General features: G+C 31.9%; 1 pseudogene; it reads right to left on the bottom strand.

Annotated features, from left to right (window-relative positions):
* Window positions 1-244: 244 nt before the first annotated feature.
* The window catches only part of LOC125852115 (putative disease resistance RPP13-like protein 1), a 59849-nt pseudogene continuing 49917 nt past the window's right edge, over window positions 245-10176 (bottom strand).

The raw sequence follows: 10176 nt of genomic DNA, 5'->3' as shown, positions 1-10176 counted from the left end.
ACATGCATTCGAAATCGATATATAAGATGGGAATTTGAGCAATATTTGGCCAGTATTTCCCCTTGTTAAATTTTAGTAGTGGTTTGAGCAATGGGCAGTCGTAAATATCTAGTTTAGAGAGGGAAGAGGGCATCTCTTTTAATGGAAGGGATTGGAGCTTAGAGTAAATCCAAATTTAGTCAGACTCGAACGTGAACACCAAACACCGAATGAGAAAACAATATATCCACTATAAATATATATAACACGTTGCTAACTACGAAAATAATATACATATCCATCTTCAGTTGCAATTGTTGTTCAAAATCATCTAATCAGATCTCCATCAAATGTCTTCAAATTTTGTAGAGTCAATCTCTTTAGACTATTCCAACAAATCTAAACAACACTTCAAATTTCTCACACACACACATAAAACAAAGACACGATTTGAAATTCAAATCCACTTCTTCGAGCTTATTCAATCATCGCGAGTTATCTTTCTAATTTGATTTTCCGTACACAAATCTTACAAAATCAGTATTCTAACCACTAGTTGAGTCCCAAACATATTTACAAATCGAGTTTGTCTACTTACAAAAGACGATTGCACTGGAAACATGAAATAGTATCAACAGTATAGCCCCATCTCGAAGACATGCCTATAACAGCAGACCTGAGTTCACTGTGGATGACATAGTAGCTTTAGCGGAAAGAACAAAAAAATAAAAAAGAACTCGTGAACAGATGTAAAAAATAGCAGCAACACCTTAGAAGCACTTCTTGTGGACAATGGATGGACCAGACTTGTCGTACTCGCCCTTCAAAATCCACATCTGATTAAGCACAGAACATGTTCAAGTTAGCAACATGTACATTTCAAAATAAAATTTAAAATTGCAAAAGTATATGCAAGAGAAGATATCTGAAGACTGTGATTTTATTACTTGTTGGATAAACACCCTGCAAATGTATATCTGAAGCTCTTACATCAAGCATTGCCCTGTGTAGTTGTCTGGTTGCTATCCAAGAAATATAGAATTATATAACATCTAATTAATCTGACAATGGAAGTTGCACTTATTTCCTAAAACTTGTGATCGTTATCCCTGATTATCTTTTAAAAAATTTAGATTCTCTATGAAGCTTAAATATAAAGCTATGTGTTTGATGATGAGCACAACATCACCCATAATATCATATCATATATCATATTATATTAAAAGTGGAAAGGTTCAAAATACAAAGTTGAATTACCATTTTATCCCTAAAATAAATCAAAATGATATAAAACAAATAAATAATAGATAACATCCTTTAAATGTTAAATAATAATTTTAAAAGAACATACAAAAATTAACTTATATCCGTCATTCCTTTTACTCCCATTTAATTCATTTCCAGTTGTTAGTCAATTTTTTTGATGAGTTATTATTAGTTTCACCAACTGATGTACGTGTAACGTGACCATCAAACTTCTCTCCAATAAGTATATTGATTCTCTTAATGTCCTGTCATATACTAATGTGACCCCTCAACGTCTTCCTTAACTATATATGTAATTGCAAAATACACACAGGGATAAAGTTCAAGCAGTTGGATAATGTCTATTAGTCCAGATTTCTGTTAATGGTAAGTAAATAGTATGTATAACTTATAAATTTGTTGTTCATATTTTTTGCATGTATATAGTACTTAGTTAATATTTTAGATTATTGTCTTTTCCTGTTAGGGTCTTTCAAATATTTCATTTTTTTAATAGGGAAAGCATGACAAAAAGCTATATTATTAGAATAACAATATTAATTATATGTAGATTGTGACAAAGGATTGTTGGAGTTGATACTTCCACTATATTGTCATATGTTAATATCAAGTTTCTTATTCTTGATTGATGGGAACACCTTCCACCTGATCTTTTATATAGCTTAAATCTTTATGAAATATTGAGTTGTTCAATTTTGCAGGTTTACACTATATCTAATCACTCATTCAACAAAGAAGTAATTTTATTAAGCTATCTGCTCATCAATTTCAGTTTGTATTTTTATCATTTAAAACTTTATGTTTATACTACAGTAATTAGTATGATCTATAGTGTATGTACTATATGGGTTATACGTGCAACGCGCGTGAAGTGCGAAGTTTCAAAGTATAATGTTGAATTACCATTTTACCCCTAAATTAATAAACAAAATTATAAAATATTTAATTAATTAAGTATTATATATATATATATATATATATATATATTATTTGTAATATCAAACTTTTCATGTACCATATAACCATTAATTTTGGTAGCTTATTATATACATTGACACAAAAAAGTGCAGAATTTTAAGAGTAACATTAGATAATAAAATATAGATTATTATAATTACATTAGGTAATAATGTTTTCCATTTCAATATTTGTTTTTTCTTTCAATCAGGTTTTGTGTTCCTCAAATTACGAGACCGAATCAATGATCTTCTATTCCTTTAAGGTAAATCTCAGAAACAATTTTTGTTTTGTTTCCTTTCTCCAATTTCAGGTGAAATTCAACATGTAAATTCTATTTTATGTTAATAAATTTTCTTTTTTCTTATGTCTCTCAATAATCTTTTCTTATGTAGTACTTAGTAAATTTAGTACTGCTTGAAGTAAGGATCCATGGTAAACAACCTCTCTATATTTACAAGGTAGAAGTAATGATGCATACGTATAAAAAAATTTTAAGACATCACTTATATGATTATATTGGATATGTTGTTATTGTAGTAGCATTTTCTTATATGTTTTCATTTTCCAAGGATACTTTATGGTAGCAATTTCTTTTATTTTTAAAAATAATGTGAAATGAATAACTACCAACAGAAATTCAATGATGTACAAAATTTATAAAATAGTAAGAGACAAATGTGCCACGTTCCTAGAAACTAGTATTACTAAAAGTGGGAAGCTCCAACCTTTAAAGTTGGATTACCATTTTACCCCCTTCATTATATTAAAATGTTATAAATTATTTAATTAATTAAATAGTAAAAATAAAATTATAATTCACCCAAGGCTTAATTACATGTTCCAAGTTCAAAATCAAAATTCTACGTGTTTAGATAAACAAAACGTCAAAGCATTTGCTACGTTAATTTAGAAACAGTTAATATTTAAAGGAGGCTACTTTTTTAAATGTTGTCATACTAAATGTTAATAATAGCTAAAATAACGATAAGAAATAATAATTTCTCATTTTACAAGCTTTCCAAAATTAGTTTATACATTTCCGGAATGATTATAAATAATTAAAAATAAATAATAGGTATATAATTTAATAAAATAATTACTATAAAAACTTGCAGTAGCTTATGACTTTATATGATTTTCTATAGCAGTAATATTATAAGTTTAAAAATACTTTAAAGAGAAATAATTTTAGAAAGAGTCTTTTTCACTACCCCATTAACTACACATACATACAATGTATGTTATTTATTTATGTCATTTATTAAATTAATAAATTTATATTATCTTGAGCTCGTAGTTATAAAATTTTGGCAGAAATTGAAGAGTGGTCTTTTTATTATTCAATACAGATTATTATATTAGTCAACTTCCTGCATATATCAACTCACACTTTTGCATTGCTCTTCTTTTTTTTTTGAGAAATAAAAATAAATTTTTCATTTTTACTCAACATACTTCCTTATTCATGGTTAGGTAAATATATTCTACTGATTTTTTCTTCTCTTCCTCTTATTACAATTTTACATTTTTCATTCCAATTTATTGATACTATTTTTCCTAATTTTGTCTTTCCTTTTTTCAATAGAAGTTGGTGTGTGCAATCCATATTATAATGCAAAAAAAAAAAATTTGACTTTATAGTGTTTTCAAAAATATACATATAATTGTTGTTAAGAATTTCAAGTTTTCTTTATATATACACGGTTGAATGTTGATGTATAGATTGAAAGTTTCTCAATGAATTGGGAAGCTCCAAAGTGAAAAGTTGAATTACCATTTTATCCCTACACTAAATTAAATTATTATAAAATATAATTAATTAATTGTTCTATCATTAATTAAGAAAATCATCATATTCAATACTACCCCAGAATGAACACATACGTTGCATACTTATCTAATAACAATCAATAAAGTATTTGAGTATACAAAAGGTTGGATTAATTTTCTTGCAATTGCTACTTATTGCAGCCTATAACTTTCATCTTCCTAAACTAATTCAATGTTTGGAAGTTCTTTTCAACTTCCAACTGTAGGTTAGAATTTTATAAATTGCCAGATCAGTAAATCATGTTAAATTCATTATGGTTCTATTCCGGAGTTTCATTATGGAAAAAAAATTATATACATCTATATTATATTCTTTTTTGTATATAAATATTTGTATTAATGTGAAGTATATTACATAGATTTATTACCACTAACTCTTCATCATGTAAATATATGCAACTCCCACTAATTATATTCATTATGATTTTTACTACCACCTCTCATCCATGATCAAATGAATTAATGTCATATTCATAACAACTCTAAGTGTTCTTCAATCTTATTCTATGAATAGTGACATTGGACACAATATTGTACACAGTTGAAACAAATTAAAAAAAAAAAAAAAAGAGAATATCTATGCTCTTTTCTCTTGCCTCTTTTTTTTTGTTTTTTTTTTAATGTTTATGTTTCTTGTTTGTTGTTATTGTATAACTTTTTATTGCTTTATGGTTATTAATATTGAGAATTTACATTGAATATTGTATTTGTACAATAATTAATTATTTTTACTTTATGCACTTTTAGTCAATTTTATAATTAAGGGTGTATTCTTTTTATTAGGAAGATATATGTACTTTCTATCGTAAAAGTGATGGATATTTTTTTAGTAAATACCAATAGATTTGAAGGGGATAAAATATGTCATTTGCAATACAAAAGTTATATGAAATATTTTGGGATAAACGTGTAACGCATGTTTCCAGAACTAGTGATTAAAAATGAAAAGAATTAACAAAAAAGTAAAGTGAAGTAAACGGAAATAAAAAGCTTCCAAGGGAAAAGAATAGCTTACATCAGTTGAAGAGCCATTCGTTTTAATCATCACATGCATTCCCCTTCGATCTCTATGATGGGAAATTGAGCAATATTTGGCCAGTATTCCCCCTTGTCAAATTCTAGTAGTGGTGTGAGCAATGGACATTCGTGAATATGTAGTTTAGAGAGGGAAGAGGGCATCCCTTTTAGTGGAAGAGATTGGAGCTTAGGGGAATTATAGATGGTCAGCTGAGAGAGGGAGGAGGGCAGTGCTGATTCAGGAAGTGATTGGAGATTAGGGCAATAGGAGATCTCCAGCTTTGAGAGGGACGAGGGTAGTGGTGATTCAGGAAGTGATTGGAGATTAGGGAAATTCATGATTTGTAGACTTGGAAGCGAAGTGAGGTGCGAAAACTGGCCTTGTTCCAGCATTGACTGAATTTGAGGTAAATTACCATCAATATATAGATATTGAAGAGAGGTGAGGCTTTTGAGATGTTGGCTGCTTAATGTTTTCAGATTGTATATTCCAAGTGTTTGAATAGAGGAAGGCAACTCCCAATTCTCACCACCAACAATCTCTTTGTCACTCCCATCATGAGAGATCACTAACTTTCTTAGACAGGGGAGTCTCTGTAAATGCCACTCCTTTCGGCCGTTCACCAGTTTTTCACACTCCCTGATATGAAGGAGTTGTAAATTGAAGGGCAATCCTCCTTCAGGAAAGGACTCTATTTCTGGACAATTATACAGATACAGATCCTAAAGAGATGGAAGGAGTTCCTGCATACGTTCTGGCAGCCACTTCAGCTTCTTACAGCCATCAATAAACAGTGACGTCATCTGGGTCCCCCCACATGCCACCGATAGTATTTCAACATTCTCACAATTCCGACTATAGAGAGTTTCAGTGGCAATAGGAATCAAAAACCTAGTAAGGTTGTGGCAATTAGATACATTCAATGTGCGTGCTGTTGGGAGCAACTCAGGTGATATATCATCTATACAATCACATTCTTGCAGTGTCAAAACCTCCAGAAACATCTCACCAACTGGCGCATCCAATTTCAATTTCCGACAATGAGATATCTCTATTCTCTTCAAGGTAGTGGGCAGTATGCTAAAAGGAAAGGAGGTAACAGAGTTACAATCACTAATATGTAATACCTCAATCTGCTTCGTTCCCTCAAGTTGGGATCTAAACAGTTGAGCATCATCAAAAACCTTTGGACAGCCAAAAACTTTAAAACTTTTTAAACATGAAAGTTGGATGTGTGTCTCCAAAATGAGTTCAGGGCAATTTATAATTAAAAGGTTCTCAAGTGTAGGGAACTCTCCACTTCCTAGTACGTGCCATTGGTTCCACTCTGGCATATCAACAAATTCAAGCTTCTCAAGACAGTTAAAGGCTTTTTTGAGGACAAACTGCCATAGAATTCTTCCGTCACCTCTGTTATTCTATGCATCCCTCTAATGGAAAGGATTTTCAAACAAGGAAGCTGTCCTAGTGCTGGCAAGGAAAAACAATTCTTGCAGTTATCAATAGACGACTGTTCTAGCTTAAGAAACAAAGGATCAGCTAGCCAATTCAGAAATGTTGTCCCTCTATATCCGATGATTTCGACTTCTTTTATGTTTTTATGTGGGCGTAGCTCTTCAAGTATGTCTCTTTCAGTTTGTGAATTGTCGGCACACTTTCACTCCACTCCAATGATAACTTGTCAACATGATTCTTCACCCTCATCTTTGCCTTCACAGCTTCCCTTCTATCAACCACATTTTGCAACTCTACAACTGATAGAGATCCATACAAGTTTTGTGCTTTACCCAAATCTTCCATACTCAAACCACCAAGAAGAAATTTGGCTCCCAATAGCACTTGGAGGCTTTTCAACTTGCTCAGATGTAGCGGCATCTTCAAGAAACGAGTGTTGCTTATGTCAAGATGACGCAGGTTAATCAACTTCTCCATCTGCAGCGGTAGCTCCTCAAGATAAATACAAGATGACAGGAGAAGTGTCTCCAAGTTATACAATGCACATATGGAATCTGGCAACTTTTTAATCTCTGTCCAAGAAAGGTCCAAAAATCTGAGGAGCTTTAATTTGATAAATAAGTCATTTGGCAACTCCTTAATCTTGTAATGAGACAATGATAATGCCCTTAAGGATCTTAGTCTTGGCAGTATGTTATGCAACACCCTCTTGCTTAGCTTAATTTGGTTCCTATGGAACTGGATATTGATTGGAAGTAATGTCCTCAGCTGCTCTGATTTAAAGAGTGATTTCAATTTCTCAAAGTCACCATCATTTCCAATATAATAGGACATGTGCCGACATTGTTCCAACATATGCGATCCTTTGTTCTCTTCTAACCTTATACAAAGATTTGAAGATGCAATTTGGGCCAAATCACTGACAAGGTCATGCATTAAGAATCCCTCCGGTTTCCATTCAGACTCTGGGACCCTTTCGAACAATGATCTTGATCTCAACTCAAGAAAGTATTGGTTACCTGAATGCAACTGCTGTACAAGACCATTAGCAATCCACAGGTGAATAACTTGGTCTTTGCAAAAGAGATAATCTTTGGGATATATTGCACAATAAGCAAAACATTGCTTCAAATGTGCAGGAAGATCATTGTAGCTCAACATCAGCGCTGGTAATATACCATTCGAACAATGGACAGCTCCCATATTTCACTTCTTAAAATGTCTCTCCACTCAACCACCTCTGATTTGCCGCGTAAAATACCAGCAAGTGCTTTTAGAGCTAAAGGCAACCCTTTACACTTGTCTGCAATTTGTTTTCCAACCTCTTCAAATTCTGGATGTTCCTCAGGATCCCTATTTTCTAGTGAATGTCGTTTGAATAGAGCCCAAGAGTCTTCACTAGACAGAATTCCCATGTAGATTGCTCCACTACCCATCATCAAGGCAACACTATCTTTACGTGTCGTCACAATGATGTTACTTCCTATATCTCCTTGTAAAAAAAGATTTCTCAAGTCATCCCACTCAGGATAGTTATCATTCCACATGTCATCAAGGACAACAAGAAACCTTTTTCCATTCAGCTTTTCCTTCAATTTGACTTGTAGCTGATTAAGATTGTCATCAACCTTCAAGTCAGTTGAGCCAGTTTCTTGAAGTAAACCTTTTGTTATTCTGAAAGCATCATATGCCTCAGAAACACAAAACCAAGCTTTCAAACCAAAATGTTTCTGCACTCTCTCATCATTGTAAACCGCTTTAGCAAGTGTTGTCTTACCCAGGCCGCCCATTCCAACAATAGGAACTACAGCCAGATTTTTTCCCTTTGTATCCATAGACAACAAACGGCCAATCAAATTCTCTATTTCATTCTGCCTTCCAAAGATACCAGCATCATCAACCAAAGACGTTGAAGGTGTTCTAGTTTCTTGTTTAGTCGAAACAAAATGCTCCTTTAAGCCAAGGCGACCAATTTGCTTTTCCAACACCTCCAATTTTTTAATAGTGTCTTCCAACTTGTTCTTTATGTTAAGAAAGAAATCATCACTCAAGCACAGGTTAAGGTCACTTACTTGCTGGTTGCTTGTTTCTGCAAGATTTTGATGCTGACCTTCCACTTTAAGCCTCAAAGCTTCATAATTGAGTTGTTCTATCAAGTTTTCAGCAGCGTCCACAGCACTCTGAAGCTTATTTAACCACTGGCTCACAAATTGATTTGATGCTTTCTTATTCTCTGCATCACTTAGCACAATTTGAAGACCAAGCAGAATGTCCCCCAGCTTCTCAAAGAGCTGAACATCATCTGTATGCTTCTGAAACATGTTGAGCAGATCACCGTTAGGAGCAAGCCTATCAAAGAGAACATTCAAAGCTGAAGAGAGAAATGCACCACCAACTGTTAAGCCAATCTCCATTTCTGAAATCTGCAAAGCAAAACAAGGAGAACACAATATGATTTTGAGAAGATAAATTTTTCTATCTTGATTTACTAACAACTTTACTTTACCTGTTGAATGCTAAGAGTAATTTGCAAACAAGAATGATCACTGATTTGTTATTGATCTATAATTGGTACAACTATAGTTTTCTACAGTCAACAACTGACAGCTATAGGAGAAAATAATAATTTAAATTGAATAATTGAGGCAACAAGAGTCTTTTATCTTAATTGAAAATAATTGAGGTAAGAGAGGAAGGATATTTTATATATTTTGGGTGGGTGGGGGATGTGGACAGCCATAGAAGAAAAATGAATCAAAACTGTCCCTTTTTTGATCAAAAGTATCACTTTTCACCCAACAACAACACTTTGTCTTCATAATGTTCTATTTTCATTTTTTCTTACTTTACTATCATTTTTATACATTTTATCAAAGCAGAAGGGTGAACATGTGCAACTCTAAACCGCATCCCCCTTTCTCAAATCACTGGCAAAATTGAAACAACAAAAATGCATGGTCTAGGTAGGCGTATTCAGAATGATAGTTCTATTTGTTAATTAATAAGATGGGCGGTCTCTTTATCAGCCAAAAACTTAATTGTACACTGTTTTACCCTATTCAATGAATATAGCTTTAGCTTTTTTCCAAAAGACTATTCATATTGGGTTGATGCAATTAAAATTGATGTGACACTATTTATCAACACTAAATCATTTTTTATTAGTATTATTTTTGTATTATATACAAATTATATATTTTTTATATTTTTAATTAAGTTTGCAGTATACTTAATTATATTTTATATAATATTTTTATAATATTGATTTTAAATTTTAAATTTGGTATATAATTTTTATCAATTAATTTTCGTTTGTATTATTTTTATATAAGATTTAAGTTAATTTTACTATAAATTATAAAGAAAATATAACCATTACAAAAATGAAAAGTGCAAATATAATATATTATTAATAAATAACACAATGTACTTTATATAATCGAAAACAATATACATTCAATAAAATAGTGATAATTGAATATCTACTCTAGGGGCAGCAAACAAATGGGTCAATTCAGATATAGACGATTAAAATGAGTTAGGTGAAAGTGGATAAAATATTTTATCCACCCATATTGGATTCGAATAAAAAATAAGTTAACTAACGAATAATATAGCTATAACTACTTTGCTCATAGTGTAGCAGGTCCCCTTGCATACCAAACAGG

This window comes from Solanum stenotomum, unplaced genomic scaffold (assembly GCF_019186545.1).
Source record: "Solanum stenotomum isolate F172 unplaced genomic scaffold, ASM1918654v1 scaffold32558, whole genome shotgun sequence".
Lineage (NCBI taxonomy): Eukaryota > Viridiplantae > Streptophyta > Magnoliopsida > Solanales > Solanaceae > Solanum > Solanum stenotomum.
Note: the sequence above shows the minus strand (reverse complement) of the source record. Positions and strands in the feature narration are given on the sequence as shown.